Below are 25481 nucleotides of genomic sequence, written 5' to 3' on the forward strand. Positions count from 1 at the left end.
TTATATAGTAGCTGGAGCTGCTGGAGCGTTGGGCGATAAAATGCGATGTTGAAAAAACAAGATGCGTCTTTTAAATAGTGTAGTTAGTTGGTTGAATAAGACGAGCGACGTGGTCGAGTATAAATCAGCTAGAAAAACTAATCGCCACCTAAGTAGATTACACATTATTTCAATTTAAAGAAAATAAATCTCTAGGATATAAAGTATTCTTTGCTGGAAACTGTAAAGTTACAATGAGACTGGGGTGGGTTAGGAAGAGGGAATGTTGAAGACAAAAATGAAGGCAACGAGGATGTAAGCGCCGCGCCGTGGTAACGTTTAATACCCGAGAAAAAGAACACAATTTATACAATAAATAAGTCTGGCAAATGTTTGTATGTGTACATTGTGTACAACTACACAGTACTGTATACCAAAACACCAAAAGTAGAATGATTAAGTGTCTCGGGATAAGTGGATATAACTCGAAAGAACACAGAGATCAAGCTTTAGACGAACTTAATACCAGTTACGGTTCGCCTACACTTATCCGCGCTCGTCCACCATTCTTTCTCCATTATTGTCGGTGCCCGACATTTTGTACTCTTCTTGGTTCTTATACGAAGGACGTCGAGAATAGAGTGGAGAAGAGAAGATTGGTACCTATATTATGCAGCATTATCGTATAGGTCGAGAAAAACCTTGACTATGACTATACGTACGCAATCGTTTACGGTAAGTCGACTCAAATTACGCTGATACATACTCAAGAGTACAGCGTACGAAGGCGCAGAAGAAAAAGTTCGCCGAAAACTGGATGAAATTAAGGCCAGTACTGTCTTTTTGCCCTCTTTTATGATACCTATTACGAGATATCCGGATATCTTTTTATTTGTATACGGCGATTTAGCGTTTTATTTACAAACGATGGAGTCTCTCGTATGAGATTTTTTGCGGCCTGCAATCCACCTATTTGTGCTATATGTGATCTTATAGTGACCATCATATTCTGCCGGTATTTTCACATTGAGGAGATATAGAGGAATAGGGTGAAGGTAGGGGTCAAGGGAGTGCCTTTTTATTCGAGGTCGTATTGCGTATAAGAGGTGTGATTACGCGTATTTATGACGAGAAATTCTCAACGTTCAGGGGTTGTTTCTTTTTTCGTTTCCAGAGAGGTTTATTTTTTGCGATGACTAGATGGATTAATTTTATAGAAAGTTACGAATATACGAGTAAAATGAAACTATCACGATGTGAGAGTAGTGAATTGAAGACGTGGAATGAATCGAAGCTGCATTCGTAGTTAATTCGAGTGTGAGGTTTTTGAAGATTTCTATAATTTGATTTCGACACGGATATGTTTTTTACGCCAGAGGTCTGCCTGAAATCTACAAGACGCTAATTTTCGTTACACTTAAGTATTCACTTGGAAAAATAATTGGTTTAGAGGAGGTTTTGTGGTAGGGGTGCAATGGTTTACCTCGAACCGTTTCAGCTCTCATGAGTCATTTGTGATGTTTTTGTGCCCTTGAGAAGTTGTTTGAAATTTATATAATTATCATTATTGAAAGGTGTATTGGTAAATGAAATTTAATGTGACTTTTTTTGTAGCTAAGTATTTTCAATAATTTTTTTATGTAATTTTTAGAATAAAATTTTCGCCTTGGTATAGGAATTTGGAGTTTCATTTTTAAAAATTATTTAGCGTTGAATTGTAATGATTTTTTTTGAATGATGAATTTAAGACAAATAATTTTCTCATGATCTCTGGTTCAGGGACAATTTGGTTTGGAATTTTTTCACAATCATTTCCAATAAAAATTTTTTGTAGATAGTAATTTTTAGTAAACTTGTTTAGTGATTTTTGGAATGAATTTGTTATCGTTAGATTCATAATGATTAAGATAGAAGGAGACTCTGATAATTATCTTCTTACAATTAGTGTTTTGGTCAATAAATATCCCTTTAGCGGGGAGATTTATCTTATACCTAGCTAGCTCGGATAGGCTTTTCTTTTGATTAATCAAACCAGTCTAACATACACAGAATACATAATAGAAGAACATACAACAGTTACTATGTGCAGATTCATTTTATTAAAGTTTCAACAGCATTCATCATACCTATACTTAATACTAGGGGGCTCCGCCCCCTGGCCGCTTCGCGGCCCAACCCCCGTACTCGTTCCTCGGGCTTCGCCCTCGGAACTCGCTCTTCTTGGGGGCTGCACCCCCAAACCCTCCTTCCCTCGCCCTTTTCTCTCTCAGAACTCACTTTTTCAAGCTTGACCCCAAATCCCTTTCCTTACAACTTACTAAGCAAAATGAATAATTAAAAACAGAAATACTCGGCTGAGGATTATAAGTTGGATTTTTTGTTTACTATTATTTTGATGATAAATAAAATGCTTAGCAAATTAGAAATATTCGGCCGAGAAATTCAAGTTCAAAGTTGAAATTGTTCAAAATAATGTTTTTTTGATTTTTAATTTTACATGCTTAAACTAAAAAATTTTGAATTCAAAATGTTTTATAACATATCTACACGTTATAAGGAAGATTTTAAAACAAAAATGAGCAAAATCGGTTCAGTTTTCATAAATTTAGAGGAGGGGGCCCAAAAATTGGTTTTTGGGTCATATCTTCCCCTGTATGGGACCAAATCGGTTCAAATTTTGGGATTCGGTTCAAAATGCAATTTGGAAGAAAACATATTTCCAAAATTTTTTTAAATTGATTTTAGGGTCTCTTTCCCTAAATTTGGGGCCCTAAAAATCAAAATTTGGACCTCGCTATAGTTTTCGCATCAAGTACTCGTCGAGAGCTTTCTATTAAAAAAAAATTAGCTTCCTAGGTGTAATTGGGGCTGAATGAGAGCCTGCTGAACTTTTTTTGCTTGTAGCTTTATACTATAGATACCAATATAATATATTGGTATTATTTGTAATTTTTTCAATAATTTTTTTTTGCTAAATTTATTACGAGAAGAAATAATTTTTGGTTAATTACTGGTAATTTTCAGTAGGTAAATTAGATACTGGTCATTTTCACTGATTTTTTTGTGAGTAAAAGGACGATTTTCAGCCAATTACATGCTGATCATTTTTGGTAAGTAATTCATTTTAACATACTCGCGAAAAAATTCCAAACTAAATCATCATTGAACAATTATTTTCTAAATCATCACAAAAAATTCACTTGAAATCATCAGGAAAAAATCAATTTGTCATCACTTCGAAAAAAATTATTACAAACTTTAGAGCGGGTAAATAGCGGTTTTAAAAAGGAAAAAATTGGCACATCAATTTTTTCTTCGGGGATGTGTTCGGATGAACCCTCTGAACCACCAAAAAAAAGCCGACTCTCCTATCCCTGGAGGAAAATTTTTTAGGGGGCTGAAACCGGTTCCGATTCACGTTTTTTGCGTTTTACTCCGTAAATATTAGGTTTTTGAGAAAAACTACCATGACGAAAAATGTTCCCCTTTAAATTCTCGACCATTTGATGCTACGCTCGATACCCATTGCTCAAGGGGGGTGTCCAAAAAAAGGGGTGGAAAGAGTAGGTGTTTCAAAAAAAGGTCAGTCCAATAAATTAATCAAAATTACCACTTAAAATCATTCGTTTTGGCTCAAATTTTTTTTACAAAGTCTACTCACCCAACTACTAATCAAACTATCATTGGTTTGTCTTCAACCCTCCTTGGGGGTTTGTGAGGGTTGCTTGATTTTTCAAGTAACACACTACTGAATCATATATTTGAAAAACAAATCTGGACGTGCGATATATCGAATAGTATGTTTTCGAGGTCGCTGAATACGAATATGAACTCATTTTTTGCATACAACCCCTCAAAGCCCCTCTGTGCCCCAAAATGGGGGTCAAAATTTTGAAAAATCGTAAAAAGTCGAGTGATATATCGAATGGTACGTTTTCGAGGTCGCCGAGTGCGAATATGAACTTATTTTTTGGGTTCCACCCCCCAATGTCCCTCTGTGCCCCAAAATGAGGGTTAAAATTTTGAAAAATCGTGAAAAGTCGAGTGATATATCGAATTGCATGTTTTAAAAGTCGCTGAGCACAAATATGGCCTTATTTTTTGGGCCCAACCCCGCACAGCTCCCAAGTGCCCCAAAAAAGGCCAAAATTTTGAAAAAATGTGAAAAGTCGAGTGACATATTGAATGGTATGTTTTCGAAATCGCTGAGTACGAATATGAACTTATTTTTTGCCTACAGCCCCTCAAAGCCCCTCTGTGCCTCAAAATGAGGGTCAAAATTTTGAAAAATCGTGAATAGTCGAGTCAAATATCGATTTGTATGTTTTCGAGACACTGAACTGGAATAACCCTATGCACTTTTTTCCTGCTCCACTTACGATCTCTCAAAATCCCCTTACGCCCCCTAAATAGAATAAAATTTTGAAAAGTCACCAAAACGCCCCCTAAATAGGATAAAATTTCGAAAAGTCACCAAAAAACGTGTAATACATCGAATAGTATGTTCTCAAGATCGTTGAATACGACTACAGACTCATTTTTATTATTTCACTCATTTTACTATTCAGACGTCCTACTAACGCCACAAAATTATCCTCAATGTCTTCAGTAGGTGAGATGTCAATCTTCTTGTCTATCTCAGCTCAGTGTTCTCATTTCGATTGTTTTCCTGTAAAGTTTTCGATTTCATTTTTTACAGTAGACTCCCAATTATCCGACTTTCAGGTTATCCGGTACGAATTTATCCGACTTACTTTTCGCATTATCCGACCCACCAAGGTCGGATAATCCAAAAAACATCTACCCTCATGCCAATTTTGCAGAAACGAACCCACATCCACCCAACACATACTTTTCAACTGTCCCCAACTAAAACAAAACAGACTTACACTACAGATAAAAGAAAACCCACCTACTATCCCTGACGAACCCTCAGAAATTCAAAAATTCATCTCCCTAATAAAAAACATCAACCTCACAAACCAAATCTACCCCCCCCCTCCCTACGGGTGTAATAATCTTGTAATTATAAACACCCAAAATAAAAAAAAAAATTTAAAAAAAAATCTAATTTTTGATTTTGGAGTGTAAATAATAATGCAGGATTCAGCATTTTGTATTCTAACAGTGTTATTTTCCTTGAAATCGATCTAACTTATCTCAAAAAATTATAATTTGAGTCAGTATTTCATTGTCTTTTATGTACAAAAGTACGTTATTTTTGTTTATTAGTTATTTTTTCGGTTCTTTGTTCCTGTTTTGAGCCAAAACTTGATTTTCTGAATGAAAGCTTGTCGTCTCAAGCGTATGCACTTCATTTTTACGCTTAAAACATAAATTTTGGATTATCCGACCTTTTTGATATCCGACCCACCTTACACCCCCGATTAGGTCGGATAATCGGGAGTCTCTTTGAGGGGCTGTAGGCAAAAAATAAGTTCATATTCGTACTCAGCGATTTCGAAAACATACCATTCAATATGTCACTCGACTTTTCACATTTTTTCAAAATTTTGGCCTTTTTTGGGGCACTTGGGAGCTGTGCGGGGTTGGGCCCAAAAAATAAGGCCATATTTGTGCTCAGCGACTTTTAAAACATGCAATTCGATATATCACTCGACTTTTCACGATTTTTCAAAATTTTAACCCTCATTTTGGGGCACAGAGGGACATTGGGGGGTGGAACCCAAAAAATAAGTTCATATTCGCACTCGGCGACCTCGAAAACGTACCATTCGATATATCACTCGACTTTTTACGATTTTTCAAAATTTTGACCCCCATTTTGGGGCACAGAGGGGCTTTGAGGGGTTGTATGCAAAAAATGAGTTCATATTCGTATTCAGCGACCTCGAAAACATACTATTCGATATATCGCACGTCCAGATTTGTTTTTCAAATATATGATTCAGTAGTGTGTTACTTGAAAAATCAAGCAACCCTCACAAACCCCCAAGGAGGGTTGAAGACAAACCAATGATAGTTTGATTAGTAGTTGGGTGAGTAGACTTTGTAAAAAAAATTTGAGCCAAAACGAATGATTTTAAGTGGTAATTTTGATTAATTTATTGGACTGACCTTTTTTTGAAACACCTACTCTTTCCACCCCTTTTTTTGGACACCCCCCTTGAGCAATGGGTATCGAGCGTAGCATCAAATGGTCGAGAATTTAAAGGGGAACATTTTTCGTCATGGTAGTTTTTCTCAAAAACCTAATATTTACGGAGTAAAACGCAAAAAACGTGAATCGGAACCGGTTTCAGCCCCCTAAAAAATTTTCCTCCAGGGATAGGAGAGTCGGCTTTTTTTTGGTGGTTCAGAGGGTTCATCCGAACACATCCCCGAAGAAAAAATTGATGTGCCAATTTTTTCCTTTTTGCCGCTGCTTTTTTACGTTATTTTCCCGCTCTACTTTGAGACTTGTTGGTTTTATTTCAATTTTTTTAGGTTTTCTTAATTTTTTCCACGTTTTGTTCATTTGAATTCTCATAGATTCTATTTTTCAATTTTTCGACGATTTTCCACGAATTTTCATGTTTTTTTCTCTTGTAGGGTAAATGTGTCTAAGTTTGCGCACCTAATTTTCAAACAGCCACTACTTTTTATGAAAAGCAGCTAGAATATTGAAATTTGTACAGAAGGTTCCTCAAACATTTGGCTATGATTTGCCCCAGAAATAAAATTTTTAATCGATTTAGTTTTTGATATTTTGACCAAAAACCAAAAAAAGTCAAATGCGCAAACTTAGGCAAATGCCTTCCTAAGATTGCGCATTCACCTTCTCAAGATTGTGCACCAGTGAAAAACATAGAAATTCGTCAATATTGTTTAATTAATGATGAAAGCAAACAAAATGTCTCACACGAACGTGCATTTGAAACTTCTGAGTGAACCACACTGGAAATGCGCTCATATCTGGTATTTCCAGCATTACCCCCATTTCTCCCTAGCTTTTGACAAGGAGTAAACTCGATATATACGTGTATAAGGTTTCATTTCATTCAAATAAATTGAATTCTTAATGATAATTTTGAAAAGTATCATTATTAGTCTTAGAAAAGTAGCAAAAAATAAAAATCGCAATCTTAGGCACAGGGGTGTTTTTTTTTAAAAATTGAAAAATTGAAACCTAATTAAAGCAGAAAGTACTTGAAATATGTGCTTGTTATAATCCCCAGACAATGACGAATTTAAAAATAGCTTATTTAGATTTCTACTGCCATTTCCATACAAATTTTTACGTGCGACTTTTATTGGAAAAGTTATAAAAAAATTTGAAAAAAAGTTTTTTGCTTGTCATTTTGCGACACTTGGTGCTACCATCACCAAAAAACGTGAAGTATGGTCATTTTGATTCTTCTTTCAAGTAAAGGCGGTATCAATGTTGTAACTCTTACTGGTTCTGAGAAATCGTTACTGCGCAATCTTAGGAAGCGCGCAAACTTAGGCACATTTACCCTACATATACATAAATTTATGTGAATAAGTTTCTGAAATTTTTATCGTGAATTTTCAGGAGTTTTTTAAAAAAATTTTATAGTGTTTTTTTCTTAAATTTTAGTCAAGAAGTGCTTTTTACTCCAATTTTTTCGGAGGAGCTTTTCTACTTTTTATTGAATTCTGATTCTGGAATCCTCGTAAATTTTTTCAACTTTGTAAATTTCAGCAGAAATTCTCTAATTTTCGGAGAATGTTTTTACATTTTTTGAGTTTCGCTCTTGAGTTTTATTTTTGGGGACTTATGATTTTGATTTTAAAATATCACAGGGAGGTTTTTCAACATTATTCGTTGACTAATTTGTTTCCTGTTCTGGTTATTTTCTCTCAATTTCAATAATTTTGATGCATTTTTCATTCATTTTTGAAATGTAAGTGTGTCAAGTTTTGCTAGCTAGGTTTTGATGTACCTACATAATATGTATTTTTCTCGTGAATTTGAGGATTTTTTTTCTTTTTGAAGCACGGTTTAAAAATGATTTTTACAAATCACTATTTTCGTAAATTTGGATTACAATCTTCCTCTTCCTTCTTTACCATTGATTTTAATGTTTTCTGTTCTAAAATGATTCTTTTTACTTATGGGATTTTTTACAATTATTGTTTATTCTTTCTCAACACTTGAACATTTTTTTCATCAAATGCTCCCTCATGTCAAAATTTCTGCAATTTTACAATTTTTGTTAGTGATTTTGAATAAACGATTAAATTTTGTCTCTCCCTATTTCGGTGGACTCCCTCCTCTCTCTGTTTTGAGCTTTCGCTGTAAGTTTTTTTTAAAACAATTTTTGATCAAATTTTGATGACTTTCGTTTGTTTTGTTTTTTTTTTGTTTGAAAAAAGTGATACTTATCGAGATTTTGGTTGTGTTTTGTTGTTTTTTTGTTAATCTAAAATAAAATGTAATGTTTTTTTGTGATTAAAGTTTTTTGGCCACCTCGTTTTTTTTACATTAATAAATGTTTTTGGTTATTTTTTTCAGGTTTTTTGGTTACTCTCTAAATTTGAAACAGTGAAATTTAACTGCTTAGCAGTCACGACATTTTGGCTTCTTAAAAGCAGTAGTTTTTTACTGCAAAACAGTGAAAAATCTACTGAATTGGTCAGTAAAAGATCAATTCAGTAAATTTTTTACTGTTTTGCAGTAAAAAACTACTGCTTTTAAGAAGCCAAAATGTCGTGACTGCTAAGCAGTTAAATTTCACTGTTTCAAATTTAGAGAGTACCAAAGTTACTTTTTTTGAGATAATTTTGAGTACAATCCCTGATTTTGTCCTATTTAGCAACTTATAAAAAAGTTGACCCATTTTTTCTCATCTTAGATCTGAGTTGACAAAATGAAATGGTAACTTTTCGTAAATCCCTATGAGAATCATCGAGGAGAAGAGAAATCTCTTGTAAGTAAACCCACAAAATGGGCTATGCTTTATCTAGCAGCAATAAACAAAACATCCAGCAAACGAAGCAATTAAGAAATTAAGGATCAGGTGCGTGGTTTTCTTGGTTACCGAGTAAAATAAGAATTAAAAATTTAAACAGTGTTTCCCATAAAACCATTTTTACGAGACGATTTCGTTGCTCCGAGCAAGCTCGCGGCACAGAAACGACCGACATATCTTCGTATAACTACGGTTTTATGCGATGACACCAGTCAAAACCGCAAATTACGTATTCGACGATACTTTTGAAGGTTTTATTATTCGACGACGTTGAGTTAAGTGGACTGGGGTTTTGAAAAGAATTAAAAAAAAAAAAAATCAGTAAAATGCTATCGAACTTGTCAAACGTTTTAATATTACTAGGTAGGTTATAGGTACCTATATCCAATGAAATGTGAAACGAACACGTTGGTCAAACTGACGATTTTCGTGCTATTTGATGAAATTAAATGGAAAATTTTCGACGTTTTGATCGTCTATAATGTTATGGGTAACGTTGACACAATTCGTACTATACGTTTGACTCGCCCGAAACAGGGTAAATTGTTGATGCGAGGTGAAAGAAGGGCGAAGAAAATAAGGGTAATTACGCAAACGTGGATTTCAATTTCGTAAGTAAATAAATTAGTCCTAGGAGAGGATAATGGCGTTAGAAATTATAAAGGTTCGATACAGCAGCTTTGCCAAGGGTAGATTACACGAAAGCAGCCTGTGTACGCGTATAGTACTCGTATATACGCCAGATATGTCAAATCTATTCGAATCCCAACGATTACCAGGTGCCAGGTGCTTGGTTGATGGGTTTCATAGGTTCGGGTAATTTGTAATGGGTAAATTTTACGACGTGTAGTTTAGTACTTTGTCGAATATGTGTGAGCGTGTGTGCGCCTGTTTAATACGGATAATCGATGACGATTACATAGATTATGTTCTATGGTGTTGTTCGACGAAGAGAACCAGAAAATGAAACGCGAGGTAAAAAATAAAGGTACTGGGACGATTAACGATAACGAAAACGTTGGTATTTTTCGATGTGCAATTTATAAGTCAATTGTCGATACTGCAGGGTTCGGTATGAAGAGAATAATGGAGAAAAGGGGTGAGCTAAAGGGTTACTTATGGATAAAATAAGTAGCGTGGGTGCCATACTGGATTGTCACGCATGTATTGAAATCATAATTCGTTGAAAATTACAAGTATTTCACACGAATTGAATAAAACTTCGTTGACCTTAACCCCGTCTTGACCTTTTATCTTGAAGTACCTTTGAAATGACACAGTTTGTCTCTTTAGAAAAGTGATGTACCTAATTTGTAGTTTGAGATTTTCAATGCAGAGTTGGAGAATGTTTTAAAAATGACAGAATTTGTCTGTCCAGAGACTAATTTAAAAAAAAAAACGCAATTGAAAGAATACACATACCTATTTTGCTAAAAATTGTTGCGAAATTATTTAAAAATGAAGATCTTTTCAAGTCAATGTCCGGCTAATTAGGTTGAGTCTAGGGTAGGAGAATTTGTCAACCAAATTCATAAATATTAAAAATATTCATGTCGTGGTTTTTGTGGGTATCGTGGATGAAACTACTGCGGTCAATTAGGCGGTTATTTTTGTTCTATTTCCGAAATTGTTAGTTTTCGCAAAACGTCGACGAAGCAAAGGAGAAAAAAATTTTCGTTGAAAAACTTTTACAAACGAACGAAATGTACGCGCCAACGGAAAAGGCGGTGAAAAAGTTTCTTTACGTTTGACTGGATATATTTTCTAGTCGAATTGCGACCATAGGATTTCGTCTCTTGCGCCAGCCAACTTTGTAATTAGTTCGTTAAACCGGAGCTATTGATTGGCGACGAAACGTGTAATACTTTGCTAGTAATGAATACCTATAATTAGCGACATTCGGACAGCAGAGCACTGCGTTGTGACTTTAGTATTACGTGATGGGGAATTCACGATTCGTATCGAAAGTAAGATATCGACATCGTGGGGTACTTTTCAGTTTTTTATGACTTATATGCGTTGGTGAAGGAGAAGGAGCGGTGTGTGGGGTGAGGTTTTCGATTTTTCAACCTTTAGAGAAGTCGTAATTAGTTTATGAGGTGCTTTTGATCTCTAGAACTGATTGAAACTTATTTTATGGTGGTATGGAGCTCCTTTCTTCTGTGGCTGATTTTCATTGAAATTCTCTTCAGTATGTAAATATGAACTTGGACGGAAATGAAAGCTATCTGCTGAGTACCTTTTTATCTGATTCAATCCGATCTCTCTTAATTCCATAACTATCTAATTCTAATTGAATGAAAAAGTAGGGGACACTGGACAGTCTATGTGGTCTCTCTAAATTTCATAACATCTTATTCTAATTGAATGAAAAGGTAGGGGACAGTCTATGTGGTACTAGTATAGTTGGGAATGGATACACATAGATATACATAATGTAAGACAGGTATCTACTTGGATTTTTTAATTGCATAATCTGTTGTGACTAATCCTCAATTTTTTTACTTTTTGTGTTGCAGGTGAGTTTTTTTTACCTGGTTCGTTGTTCATTGAAGAAAAAATCAGTAAAGTAAGATTACTTCTAAAGTTATACCTATATGAGAACTGTGAATTTTATTTGAAAAGAAAAATCCAAAATGACGGTTAGAAAATTTGAAATCGCTATACCCAAATAAGTATCTCACATTGAAAGTTCATTTTATTTATGAAGGTCGTTCATAGGTGCTCAAATTTTCAACTTTGTGCTTTCATTTTTCGACTTTTGACAACTGTTCGTGTAGAAAATATTGATTTAGGTTTGAGATGATGATACATTTTTATTAAAATTCTCTACTAAAAATCAAGAAATTGCATAGCCTATTAGCTGTTGAAATTTAGGATTCTCTGCTTCAGAATATCTCCGTTCTGCTGTCAAGTTGCATTAGGATTGGGGTGACTGACATTTGGCAGCCTTCTGGGTGAGAACTCACAGACAAGTTACACGAAATTAATGTCAGAATAGACGCACCAATTGTGCTACTAAAAATTTGAAAGAGGATTACTGATAATTTTTAAAATTCTCCCTCCCTCAACCTCAATTTTGTCACCAATCCCTCAAATTTTTCAAGTTCTCACTTTTTTTGGATGAAACTTGATAGAGTGAGACTTGGGTTTATTGAGATGGCGAGAAATTATTCTAATTCTTTAGTATGGTCAAATACTATCAACTGACAATACTGATGGTGTTTTATTCTCCTAGTGGCCTATAGGGTGAAAGTAAATGTTACCACAACTACCCCAAGCATCTTATTTGCTTATTCGAATTTCGCGGATGCGCGAGATTCAAACCAGTTATAAACCAACCAATCAGAGCATTTTTGATAAGAGTTAGTTTTAACTCAGGCTGTTCAGATCGCGCTAATATCGCGACAAAAACGCTCAATGTATTTTAAATGGAGTTGCCAGTATTGTCAGTTGATAGTATTTGATATGGTGGTTTAGTCAATAATTATTCCTTAGGGAAGGAATAATTACCTTGTCCTGGATAGCTCTGAGTAGGTAGGTACGTTACACAAGATCAATGAGGTATTATTACTAGTGATTTATTACGACTTAAGAACAACTTGAAAATACAGGATGAATCAATATAAAATAATAGTATAATTATTTTATAATGGACACAAAACTTTGCTCGCATCTTACAACTTGCATTAGTGAATAGAAAAATCTGAATAATAATGTTAAGTATTAGCTTAATTATTATTAATTAGCGATGAAGTAATATGAAATTAATGAGACATGGTTCGTCATCGTCGTGGTTCCTTGTCCTTTACAGGACATTGGAAATCGCATTTTTGTGGTACCCTAACAGGGTGAGGCGAATGCTTATTGCCACTGCAATTATTCTGGGGAATCGACGTTGTTTTGAGCTTTCACGTAGTAGTTTCCCATTGCTTTCTACGCTATCTACAAAGTAGCTCATACATCACTAGCTGGGTTTTTACAACCCTGAGTTCCGTAATCACCGCTACCTATAGTTGCTCAACCAGTTACAGCTTTTTGATACTGGCAACAGATTGTGTGCATTTCTGTTGCCTCTGCTGTTCTGGTGCTCAAAGCTTAACATGTAATAGATGTTAAATGCACTACAATGTATAAATTACGTGTTAACGCCTGCGTCTCCAGTGGGATTTGAACCCACGACCTCTTGTTCAGAAAGGTGTAGATATGATGATCTACCCCTATAACGAAAAAGTGCATTGATTAAACTAAGTAAGCATATTTCACTACTTACTGAACACTATACTTATTTTCTGTCTCTTTCACGGGCTCTACTCAGGCTGAGAGCATCTCAACAGAAATGGATTACACATAGTCCTTATTATTTGAGAGATACCTCTGATGACTGGTGAGATTGGAGAAATATCCATTGTTCCATAATTAATGAACATAATTATTAACCATGTTAAATTGCACAAATTATCCACTTGGACAGTGGGCTAAGCCAGTTAGGAGGGACAGAGGGGAAAAGCTGCGTTGCTTTTACATCTGTTTATTGACAAGGAACCAGCCATCACAAGTAACCAAAACCAAGTAAAGTTGATGGTTAGAGATCAGATGCACAAGCCTTCAGTCACAGATCTATAAATAGTTCCCCACGTTACCATACTTCCAGTCTATAAGGGGGATTATTTTAGTAACTGCTATGGCAATTAAGGCATATTTCCTCATATCAAACTTTTCGGAATTTGAACAATTTTTTAAATTTTTGGTATAGGTACCTTACCTACTTAACTAGTTTATAACAGTTTTAGAAATTTTTTTGGTTTTTAGTAGATATAGAGAAAAAAATGATTTTTGAACTGATTTTCTCAATTGAAAAAGTGGAAAATATTCAAAGATTTATAACGTAAGTAATTAAAAAATCATATTCTTGGATCTAAACACAAAAAATTTTTCCATCTTCAGTTCAATTCAAATTTCCCTGAAAAAAATCTTCTTCAAAAAATTTTGAAAACAGTTCATCGCATGTAGGCAGATGAAGGTTGAATCAGAAAGCGAAAATTTTCATTGCCCACCTTATTTTCACCTTGGAACTCAGACTTCACGCCATCTCCATAGAATTACTGAACAACAAAGTATAGACTTCACCCTGCCCAATTATCAGTATCATCTCCTCCTTTAGGTAGGTATTCGCCATTTGGGTTCTTTTCTGTGCATACCTGAAAGTATGTATGTATTTTCGTCGTTTTAATAATACCGTACTTATTTAATTACCCGTTTAATTTATTCGCTGGCGTGGATATAACATCACCTTGGAGAATAGAATACCTTCCATGCAACATCACACGGCAGCGTCTGCAGCTACTGTCTGCTCATATAGGTATGCGGAAGCCGGAAGGTACAGAGAAAGAATTCATATACGCGGCGGAACCGCGTTTTAAATGGGCCTCGACGGCGAAAGTCGTTTAACAAATACAAACTTCTAAATTAAAAACATCTAACGCTCGTTTGCTGCCGTCTAATTCCACCCCAAAGACTAGTTTAAACGATGCTTAAACGAAGAGCACACGGACCGTTGTACTTGTAAATTACCTCGTACATGAGAGCCAGGGCTACTACTGTGTTGGATCGTATTCTACGTAAATAGGTACGCAGGGTAAGCACCTGTATAATATAATACAACATTTGAGTGAAAAATTTCCTCCAAAATGTGTAACTATAAAATGTAGTAGATGTGATGGGTGCACTGACACAACTCATCCCTCTTTCCTCACTCGTCAATCGATGACCATTGTTAATCCAACAAACAAAACAATTGGTTTCATTTCCACTATGTACGTTGAAGCAATTTCCATTTCTTCGCGGTGGCGATTAGACTTCACCTCGTACGTAGATCGATTACCACACGTGTATTCCCACCACTGCTCCAATCTGCGGAAAATACATTGTGTATACAAGTATAAGTTTATCAATGGTATAGGCGAAATAGAGGCTATAGCCTTTATACTGACAATACGATTAAATTAATGATGCGAGAATGTTATAAGGGTCTGTATCCATCTCGCTTCGTTGCAATAGCTCGTTTTCACCAAGAGCATAGCAGCACTAGCCACAAAAATTTCCCCATCAGATCTACTCAGCTCCCTTCTTCGCGTACTCACCCTAGTCACGTATATGTGTGCTACTTTCGTACGTCAACTTGTTCCAGAAAGTCTTTCCTTGTTGCTCTTTTTCAGCACCTAATTAATCTGAATAGCTGATACATGCGTTATATCAGATTGCCAACGCTATATTCTAACCTAACATTCAAAATACATATACCTACTTACTTTCGACTGTGCCTTTTGAAGCGACTTCTATCACCAAGGAATTTCATATACTAATGCAGTTCACAGCTGACGCGTTGCTTAATCCGTCTCTTAATGATATACCTGCCACTTCTCATCTCACCTAGTAGATATATATGATGATTTAAAAACAATACAGCATCCCTTGCTTAAGCTTTTAGATAAGAGAATATCCGTTCTTACTCTTCCCAATGAAATGTTTTCACGCTAGGTAGAATACAATATTACTTTCTCTTTTATACTAGTGAATAGAAGGATACAATGTCTCCTTAATGAATGAAGAAAACTATCAATCGTTTGAACTTTCAAATTACTGCATAAGTTTTTTCCGCTTCAATTGCACGTGTATGTAGCGATGTATTCTCTTTCATTTAACGAGGCGAGAGATTCGCGAACTAGCGAAATTATAGCAAGGTTTTATGTGTAAAGGTAAAGGTACCCGCGTACCACAACAACTGTTCCTTGGAAACCGCGAAGAAAAAGCATTCGAGTGTGACTATAAGTACACTGTTCATTTACCATGATTACGATTACTCCTATTAGCATACATTAGGTAAGTAAGTATTTTAGAACTGCAAAATGTTATATGGGTACATATTTACGGCAAACCGAGTATGCAATTTTATTAATACGTTCGATGAGGTGGCCAGTAAATGGAATAGGCAACTTCTTCAACACGCAAAATGTGAAACAAGATGTAACACTGAATACGTATGGTCAAGAGATATTTAGAGTTGAAAAACGATGTTTTGCCAGGCCTGCGTAATGAAAGAATATAAAATTATCTACTAAATATTTTTTTTTGGAACCTAATTTTTTTTTTAAATAAGGAAAAAATTTTACTTTGGGGGACATAAATCAAAATAAAAAAAAATTGAAAAAACTCAGTAAAAATGTTGAATTTGATGAAAAAATTACTATTAAAATAATTTATGTATTCATTTCATTGATTTAGGTTAATGAAATGAGGTTAGCAAGTGCTGAAAAAGAAAAGGAGGCTCCAAAGCATTGTAGAACTTTTAGAACCATAAATAGAGTTGTTTTCTTGCTGTAATTCTTATAATCTGTCGTTTTTTTTAATTTTTTTTTATGCTACTTCATTTCAAACTTACTGTTGTTCTCACAAAAGAGTATTTTGTGTTTCCATGAGCTGTATCTTATAATCTGTAGCATTTCTTTTTTGTGGTTTTGTGTTTTTTCTCTTTTTTTTTAATTTCAAATTTATTATTCTCACAAAAGAGTATTTCTGAATATTTTGTATAATTTAATTACCTATCTGTATTTTTAATTTACTTCCCCCTCCCCCCTCCTGCAGTACTATGTTAATGTTATAATTAATATCTAGTTTGTTGACATTGTCAATACGATTAAATCAAGACGTATAATATGGAAAGCATTTGAGAGTGAGGATGAAGTTTCAGGACCTGCACTATAGGGATATGAGTACCCGTACCAAAACAATTTATTCAGATAAATTGATTTGTAATGAAAATAAAAATAAAATAGAAATGTTTGGCGAAGTTTGGCCCTTTTACTCACTTACTACTATATTTTCACAGTACCTATGTCAAAAATGCCAAACTGCACGGTTTCATCTTTCATCTCTTTTGAGTAGTTCAAAATTAAAGAATTAAATTGTTCAACATCAAAAAAAAATATATCAAAGGTAAATTTTGTTGCTATTCTACTCACCCCTTCCCAAGCTTACAAAATTAATCTAAATTAATCAACAGGCATTTTTTTGCTAGTAGGGTAACTATAAAGAAATAGCTGAATGTTTCTGATACTTTCTCATTAGAATTCAAAAATTATAGAAATTTTCCAAATGAAAATAATTATTCAAAATTAATTCTTATCAGCTGAAAAAATGTAAAAAATCAACAACAAAATTTCACACACGAATTTGGTCAAATTGAAACAAAGTTGTAGCAGTCTGCCGCTATGTAAGAGCCAAATTTTTGTACCAGAAATTTTGTGGGCTTTTTAAACGTGAAAAAAATGTTGGACCTGGAGAGAGGTCAAATAGGGTTGGAAGGTTGGAACCAGCAAAAAGCATTCAAGTGGCACCATCCCATTGTATGCTGGACATTGAGGTTTCCTAGGTCAATTTTAGGGGTGGGGCTGGCTCAAAAATTGGGTAAAATAGGGCTAAAAAAGTTTTTTTTTACCTTGAATGGGGTGAGGATGACCTAGGAATCTGAAATTTGGATTATGTTGATTATAATGGCAATATACTCACCAATGGTATGATTTTGAACCATTTTCATCTAAGTATTTGGGGTCAAATTATGCTTCTCCAAAAAAATTACCTTTCTGTAATTTTCAACTTTGACCCTCCCAACTCCAGGGGTCAAATATACCTCGCGAGAAACCCCTATATTTCCCAAGTTTGACATCTAAATTAGAAAAGCTTCCCTTAAGTCGACGTTCTTAGATGCTCCAAACCTAATAACCTTTCACCTATCGTCTGGTGTATAAAGTAACGGGTTATAAACTCTACCCTACCATGTCGTAGAGTAATGAAACGCTACAAGCAGAACGCTCTCTGATACACGAATACAAGCGGCGAACGCTAAGGCTATATATATTTGCTACATTAGCCTCGGTTATTAATTATTCATGAGGAAAAGCTGCCAAAATAGAAAAGCTTCTTCGTACATCGCAGAGATATGCAGATACACACATTCGTCGCGTAGTCTCTTTCATCTATACCTATAGTGTATCATATAAGTTCGATGCTTTGGTTTTGCCTTCGAAACATCAACATCGCTATCTCATTACACTGAAATATTTTGTCGCCGGTTTAATTTAGTTAAAGAGATATCCTACTTATACCTAGAATGTACGATCGTTAGAAATCTATAATAAATTGCTATAAATGGTGAAAGAATTACTCTGTGATGTACGTATTTCGAATTCTACCTCAAAGGCATATATAGCATCGCCCATGTCACGCCGTATATAGATAGTTTAAGAAGAGCATCGACCGAGTATAACTTTTTACCTAAAAGCTCCTCTCGTCGTTTGGTGCTTTTCGAATTACAACGATCATCCTTTTCTTAAACGTGGAATATATACGAGGATTATGTTAAGTACTTTGTCGACGAATTTTCCTCCATCATCTTCCGTCCTTCTCTCTCAGCCAACATTTTCTTACACTATAATAATGATAAATTTATATCCAACTACCAGGCGGAGTCGTGCTGAAATGTAATTTGTAGTACAAAGGTGTTCAATAGTAAGACGTCCTCTTTGTGTCGCCTCGCTCCCATCTCCGCAGTCGTCAAAATATTTCGTATTTTTTCCAAGATTTATCACGTCTTACACGTCTTAAGTTTGCATCTTTCTTTACCAAAGCTTTTATACTTATTTCTTCGCAGCTTATATCAAAGACCTGTTCTACATTACAAATGCAAATTGACCATATAGTTGTCGTAAGTCATTATTTTTATTTATTTTTACTCTTTGTATGAAAATAATGTCGACCTTTGTGTAAAGAGCAAAAGCGTTTAACAAAATAATCCCACCAAATTTGTAATTTGAGAACCCCTGATGCTTAGAATGATAAGAAATTCAATTAACTACGGATTGATTTTTTCCACCTCATTCAGCAGGTTCCAAAATTCCAAAAAAAGAACCAAAAATTTATTCTAGCTTCTCCAGAAGGTATTTTCATTCTAATTTGTTAAATTTAGGTGTTTTTTTTTTCTTTTCAAAAAATTGTTCATCATTGAAACAAAAATTCGGGTGATTTGCGTAGTTTTTTCGGAAGAAAAATTTAAGAGGATTGAATTTCAAAAAATAAAATTTTTACATTCTAATTTTTCTTTGCAAAAACACAGTCTTTTTTTTCGAGGAAATGGGTTTTAAAAATATTCAACGTTCTCCAACAAAAATAACGAAGAAGTTGAAACTTTCTCAATTTATGAAGTGAACCCAGATATTTATCTCAACCTACTCATTATTTTTTAAGCCAGAACCTTGAAAATTTTCAAAAACTGTCCTCGAAACCAAAAAACATCGAGAGAAAAGTGTGTGGAGCACCAATTTTTGAAATTTCAAAACGACTATTCACCTGTTTGAAGTCTTGATTACTTCTTTTGGTTGGAAGAAGGAAGAGGAAGGATAAAAATTCTATAAATAATAACAACTTCTTCTCTATGCAAAGACGAAATTCAATCGTTACGCTCAAAACCTCTTCTCAACGACGACGCGAAGACATCTGTATATCAATTTCATTCCACTTTTCCATGCTCTTTCCACCCACCACTTTAATCCTATCCACACGTATATTTTACGCACCCCTATACCTTTCACCCTGCGTAAAATATTTGAAAACTATGTATATTAGTATCTTTTCTATGAGCTTATTCTCTTTTACGCGGTTTCAGCCTCTGGTCAAAGACGTTCTTTTCATCTTAGAAAACTCGCATCATTATATTTCACTCTCTGTAAAGGTCAAACCGCTGGAATGTTTCCGTCCAGCATAAAATGCCACACACCGTTGAAAGAAGAAGAGGAAGATCTCCAATGGTCCGCAGAAAGCTCAGTGTTCGCGGGGTATTCGTATTTAGACTTCGCAGGCGATGTTTTTCCGGTACAATTGACTCGAGTAATTAGGCAGACGTAATTTTGAAAGCTCGTCCAACCAGAAATCTGATTTTGGGTCGCGATTGCGAGACGAGACGAAGATAGAAGGCGAAGGAGAGGAAGTCCTTCGAAGTTTTCATTCAAAGGGAGAAGCCTATTAGGGAAGAGTTGTTATAATATGGCGTTTGGAAATTTCCATCCGGGTGAAAATTATTGAATAACTGTCGTATAAAACCTTTTTTCTTTTTAGATACGGTGGAAAATATATAAAAGGGAATGGGGAGGTTGGAATTGGGAAGAGTTCGTCGGTTTTGTCGCTTAGGTACCAAGGTACCTACTTTTACAGAGTGTCCAGTATTTCAGAAAAAATATTTTTCTTGACTATTCATCTTCTCTTGATTTCAAAATGACTACACTCTCGGCTTTTTATGAATGAATTCAAAATTGGGTTCAGATAAGTAAATTCAACACTGTTCAAATTTTTAATTTTGGCGAATTTTTAGGTTCTAAAAGAATCACTATGATAATTGCTACAAAAATTACCAACACCTCTGCATCTCCTCACGTGTCGATTCAGTTGTAAAACAATCTCTGCAGCTGTCGTCTCCGCAACATGAAAGTGATTATATAGTAGATCTATTCGATACCATACCTACTCGTATTTCTCTCATTAAACGTGGCACTCACCTTACTCGCTTTTAATCTCTTCGTTAAAGTTCATTGTCCTCACTTTTCTCGAATCTTTAAAACCACACCAATGCGCTCATTTTGAAAACGATCCGGCTCGATTGCCAATTTTCATTAAAACAAAACACCCAATCACCGTAGGTAGGAAATCATAGACTGGAAAAATAAAAGTACATCGTTGTCTCAGGCGAACTTCAAAGCAGAGGGAAAAGTCACAAAAAATCGCTAATTTATTCTCGGATGAGTACCTTTTTTTTTCGAGACAGAGACAGGGAAAAAATACAGCGAGAATGAGTTACATGGCTCGAAGAATAAAACCTCGTGTAATATCATCGCCACTCGAACGAGCTGCGGTGTAACTTTTTGAATCTTTCGTTTTTGACGTTGTTAACAAATACCATCATTAGAGCCGGAATGCGATGGAGTAGAGACAGAAAGCAGGAAAAAAAAAGAATCGTCCAACTTTTAAAACTCTCTTTATGCGAGTATAGTGGCTTCAATCTGTATGTAAATTACGAACCTGGAAGCGTCAGCGTCACCAAAACATACAAGACGGTGAGGATAGGGCACCTCGCTCGCAATCCAGCTAAGGGGGTAAAAGTTGGGAAACGTGAGAACTGCATGATTAAATGTAGCTGCTACGTGAGATAGTGTAATTGTAAACTCTGCCTTTTCCATGTTCCGTCAATGCTTCAGCTGCTGCGGACTGACGACATTATGCGCCCAACAACTTCTTAAGGTAGAAGAGAAAAAGTTCGCCTTCGCCGCTAAGTTTCGTCGTCGTCATTACTTCGCTCTCTTCATAAACTTTTGCAAGTGGCAAAAAACACGAGGAAAAAATCTTTTCGAGCGCGAGCGTCATTTTTTCCCCATTCGCTTCCCTTTCTCTGGCTGATGCTTTCATATTCGATATCGACGACGAGCGGTATTTTTTCTCCATATAATCTCACCCTTTAGCTTTTCTTGCCTCATGTACGATGACAGAAGGGATATAAAAGCGGGGGAGGGGGGGTAATCATTTGCAGATTTTTTTTTGCATTCTTCTCTGTTCCTGGTACCGCGACCTGTCTCTTTCGACCAGGCTTATTACCGAGAGGTTAAAAACTTTCGCTCGTTAATTCATCGATTCTTCGGGATACTTTTCGTAGATTCGCTCTTATACTCTCGGCTGTTCTCTCTAATTGCGCCATTTATATAAATTACATTCGATTTAATCGAAAAACCTTCTCTTTTCCTTAGTCTCGGCAGACGAGATACTCGTATTTTCTCCGCTCTTAACTTGTATATAAACGTAAGAACCACATTTTCTAGTAAGAATTTATTATTTTTATTACCGTCGACATATTGAATATAGCGAAAAATGCGACCCCGATCCCGACCAAGTTGTAGGTTAGGATACCCAAAAAAAAGAAAAGTTTTCACAAAACGTATTTTCATCGGCAATGTTGTAATCAAAAGCGGCGTAACTTTTATCAGAATTATTTTCTAGGCTGTATTCGATTGAAAGACCATCTTTAAGTTGTAACTTCGTCGAGTTTTCTTCTACTTTCCTACCTTTCGCAATCCCCACAGCACCTACATCTTCCATCGTCAGGATTTAATATAGCGACCGCCATAAATATATATCTTTGCTCTTTTCAATATAACTATGTATGTAATGCTACAACATCCAACCCCACCATTCTCACTATTTGCTTCTTTCTACGTACCACTATAAACGTGCTCCATATTTTCCAACGCTTAACCCTTCCTCCCGTTGCTTCACCATTTTCTACACTCGTTTCTTCGTTACCTAAGTTCTGTCTTTTAAGAAATATGTATGGGTATCTTATTAATAAGTCCCTGGCATTGGCATCGCATAAAAGTTTACCAATGTCTATGTTTATCTATGAAAAGTTGGATGATTTTTTTTTTTTTAGAAATTTCCATTGTGAAAAGAAAAGAAAACAAGCCCGAGGCTGTACCTTTGCCCTTCCTTCTCGACGGCATTGAAGTGACCACTTGAAAAAATGAAGAATAGGTACATGAAATTGACCTGAAAATCTGAATTTTGGTGTATACCTTATTTTTGACCAGCCGAATCGGTTTCAAACCATTTTGAGCAGTTCTGGAGGTTCCAGAGTGATTTTTGAATTTTTCCAGTAGGCCCGGAAATAAATTTTGGTAGAAAACATCGAGTTGCGGCTTCTTCTCATTCCGTTTTCCAATGGTACATTCCCCCCCCCACCACGACCGATTGGGTTGAAAATAAGGTCGTTCGTTTGTGCTTCGTTAGTGCTTGTTTGTGCTTCAACTCTCGTCGTTTGTGCTTCGCCCCTTCCCACGAAAATGAGGATAACTTAGGGGGGGGAGCTGGAGAAATGGTTTTTGGAAAAAGGGTTAGAAATTGAAGTTAAGGGGGGGGGAGGGAATGAATGAAATCGTTTGTATTTCGTTTTTGCTTGTTTGTGCATCAACTCGTATCGCTGCAACCCCCCTCCCCTTAAAGTTGAGGTTCCTCAAAATATCGTCTAAAATAGAGGTTCTACATATAATAGGCGAATTAGGTGAAAAATCACAAAAAAAAAATTTTTACCTAGCAAAGATTTTTTGCGGGGAATTGTCGAGGATGGTCCCCTGAATAATTCCTGAGAGTTTTCACCCCGTACCCCTCTGGCTAATTTTTTTATGGGGGACAGAACTCCCCAAAATGGGACTCTTGCAGTTTTATCCTCAGGGGTTGATTTTACGTCGAAAATAGCTCAATACTTTTCTGTTCTACGTCAAATCCCCTTCAACTTTCAATCATTAATTTTTCCCCTTCAACCATTGGAAGAGGAGGGGGGATCTGAAAATTTATTTTTCACCTAGAATGCAATGAAAAGCTAGTATCCCTCGCTGTAATATTATAAATTACGTCCCCTGGAATGAACATAAATACGTAATTTATAATATTACAGAGAAGGTTACTAGCTTTCCACGGTATTTTTTCCAAGAAAAACCAATTTCCAGAGGCCCCATCCCCCTTCGCATGGTCAGAGGGGAAAATTTGATAGACAAAATAAACGGAAAATCAATCCCCGAGGAGGAATCCACGAAAACCTCATTTCTGGAGAGTTCAGCCCCCGAAATGAATTCGCAAGAGGAGTTGGGAGTGGTAACTTTCAGAGATTATTCAGGTGATCACCCTCGACAATTTCCCACAAAAAAGTTGCGACTGGGCAAAGTTGTTTCCTAAAAAGACGTGACTTACACAACCAAGGTCGTGATTGGAGAAAGAGGGGAGGGGGAGGGGTGGTCTCGATATGCACCATGCAAATTATAACACTTCTATGAATATAAAATACACGATTTATGCTGTTACAGCGAGGGTTACTAGATTTTCATTGGATTCTAGCTGAAAAATTAATGGTTGAAAGTTGAAGGGGATATTTCCTGCAAAAAATCTTAGCTAGGTAAAAATTTTTTTGTGACTATTTGAGACGATATTTTGAGGAACCTCAACTTGAAGGGGAGGGGGATTGCAGCGATATGAGTTGATGCACAAACAAGCACAAACGAAATACAAACTGTTTCATCCATTTTCCTCCTTTAATTTCAATTTCTAACCCCTTTTCCAAAAACCATTTCTCCAGCTCCCCCTCTAAGTTTTCCTCATTTTCTTGGGAAGGGGCGAAGCACAAACAAGCACTAACGAAGCACAAACGATTGACACCATTTTCAATCCGATTTGCGGTGGTGGGGGGCTCACGTTTCCCCAGCTCCCCCTCCAAAAAAAAACTTTTCTCAATATCTCCGAAAGGGTTAAAGCATAAACGACCGGACTTGAAGCACAAACGAACGACCTTATTTTCAATCCAATCGGTTGCAGTCTTGTTGGGTGGAGGAGTGGGGAAATGTACCTGTTTTCCAAGAGTTCATCCAAATTCAGGCCAATTTCCAGAGGGGGGCCAATTTCAATTTTACGCGCATGTGTGTGTGTTTTTTTTGTGTTTATCTTTCAACTTTGAAAACGTTGATAAGGGATGAAATGAAACAATACCTACTGAAGGAGCTTAATTGTTTATAATTATAATTTATAAAACTGCCAAAAAAAATAATCGTAGGAGGTAAAAATGATAATGTGTTTCGATCCAATTTGGCCATAAAAATTTGATTTTGTGATTTGCAGACGTTGCTTGTTAAATTGTGTCATCGTTCAGAAAATTCAAAAAATTTCTTTATTGAAAGATTCGTTTAAAAACGTTGACTACGGTAATTTTTTAAACCAATCCTGTAAGAAAGCATATTTTTGATGTTTGAAAAAAAAATTGATGAAATCACGATTTCGTAAAAAAGGTTTTATTTTTCTCGTCAAATAAATTTTCTTCCAACATTTATTAAAAAAAAAAAAAAAAAAAAAAAAAAAAAATGCACAAGTTTTAGGTACTTACCTAAGTGATTTGAATGTTTTTAAATCAGTTCATTTTTTTGACTCTCAATCTTCGAATTTTTTGGGCAGTTTTGACAATGAGAATGTCTACCCCAATTGAATAAAATTCTGACATTTTCATGGGTAGAAATGGTACAATTCGATTTCAAGTTGCTATTGAATGTAAATACTTGAATGTCCTAGAATGATTTCAACTCCGGAAAAACTATTGATCGATGCGTCACATAATGAAGTAGATAGGTATCTACTAAAAATTACCTAGCAATTATTTTCGTCTCCAAAACAGATTCTCACTAATGCAACAGCTTCAGTTACATTTCATCCTTGTTAAATGACTCGTTAAACGTGCGCAAATTCGCTTACGTCGAGCGTAATCATGATAACCAGCGAAGATAGGTTTTCCGTTTACCAGCCGTTGATCGTCGACGATCCGACAAACCAGCCAAGATCACGTGCGGCCAAAGGTGATCGGAAAACGCCGCGTAAACGTCTTCGACAAGCTATGCCCAGTGAAGAACAGGGTTCATTCGTCGAAGATGAAGCTGGAGA

General features: G+C 35.7%; 1 protein-coding gene across 4 annotated transcripts in view; it reads left to right on the top strand.

Moving 5' to 3' along the window:
* Positions 1–25481, top strand: part of LOC135844022 (agrin-like) — a 394772-nt gene that overhangs the window by 237461 nt on the left and 131830 nt on the right. The gene's annotated exons all lie outside the window — the stretch shown is intronic.

Source organism: Planococcus citri, chromosome 4 (assembly GCF_950023065.1).
Source record: "Planococcus citri chromosome 4, ihPlaCitr1.1, whole genome shotgun sequence".
Classification (NCBI taxonomy): Eukaryota; Metazoa; Arthropoda; class Insecta; order Hemiptera; family Pseudococcidae; genus Planococcus; species Planococcus citri.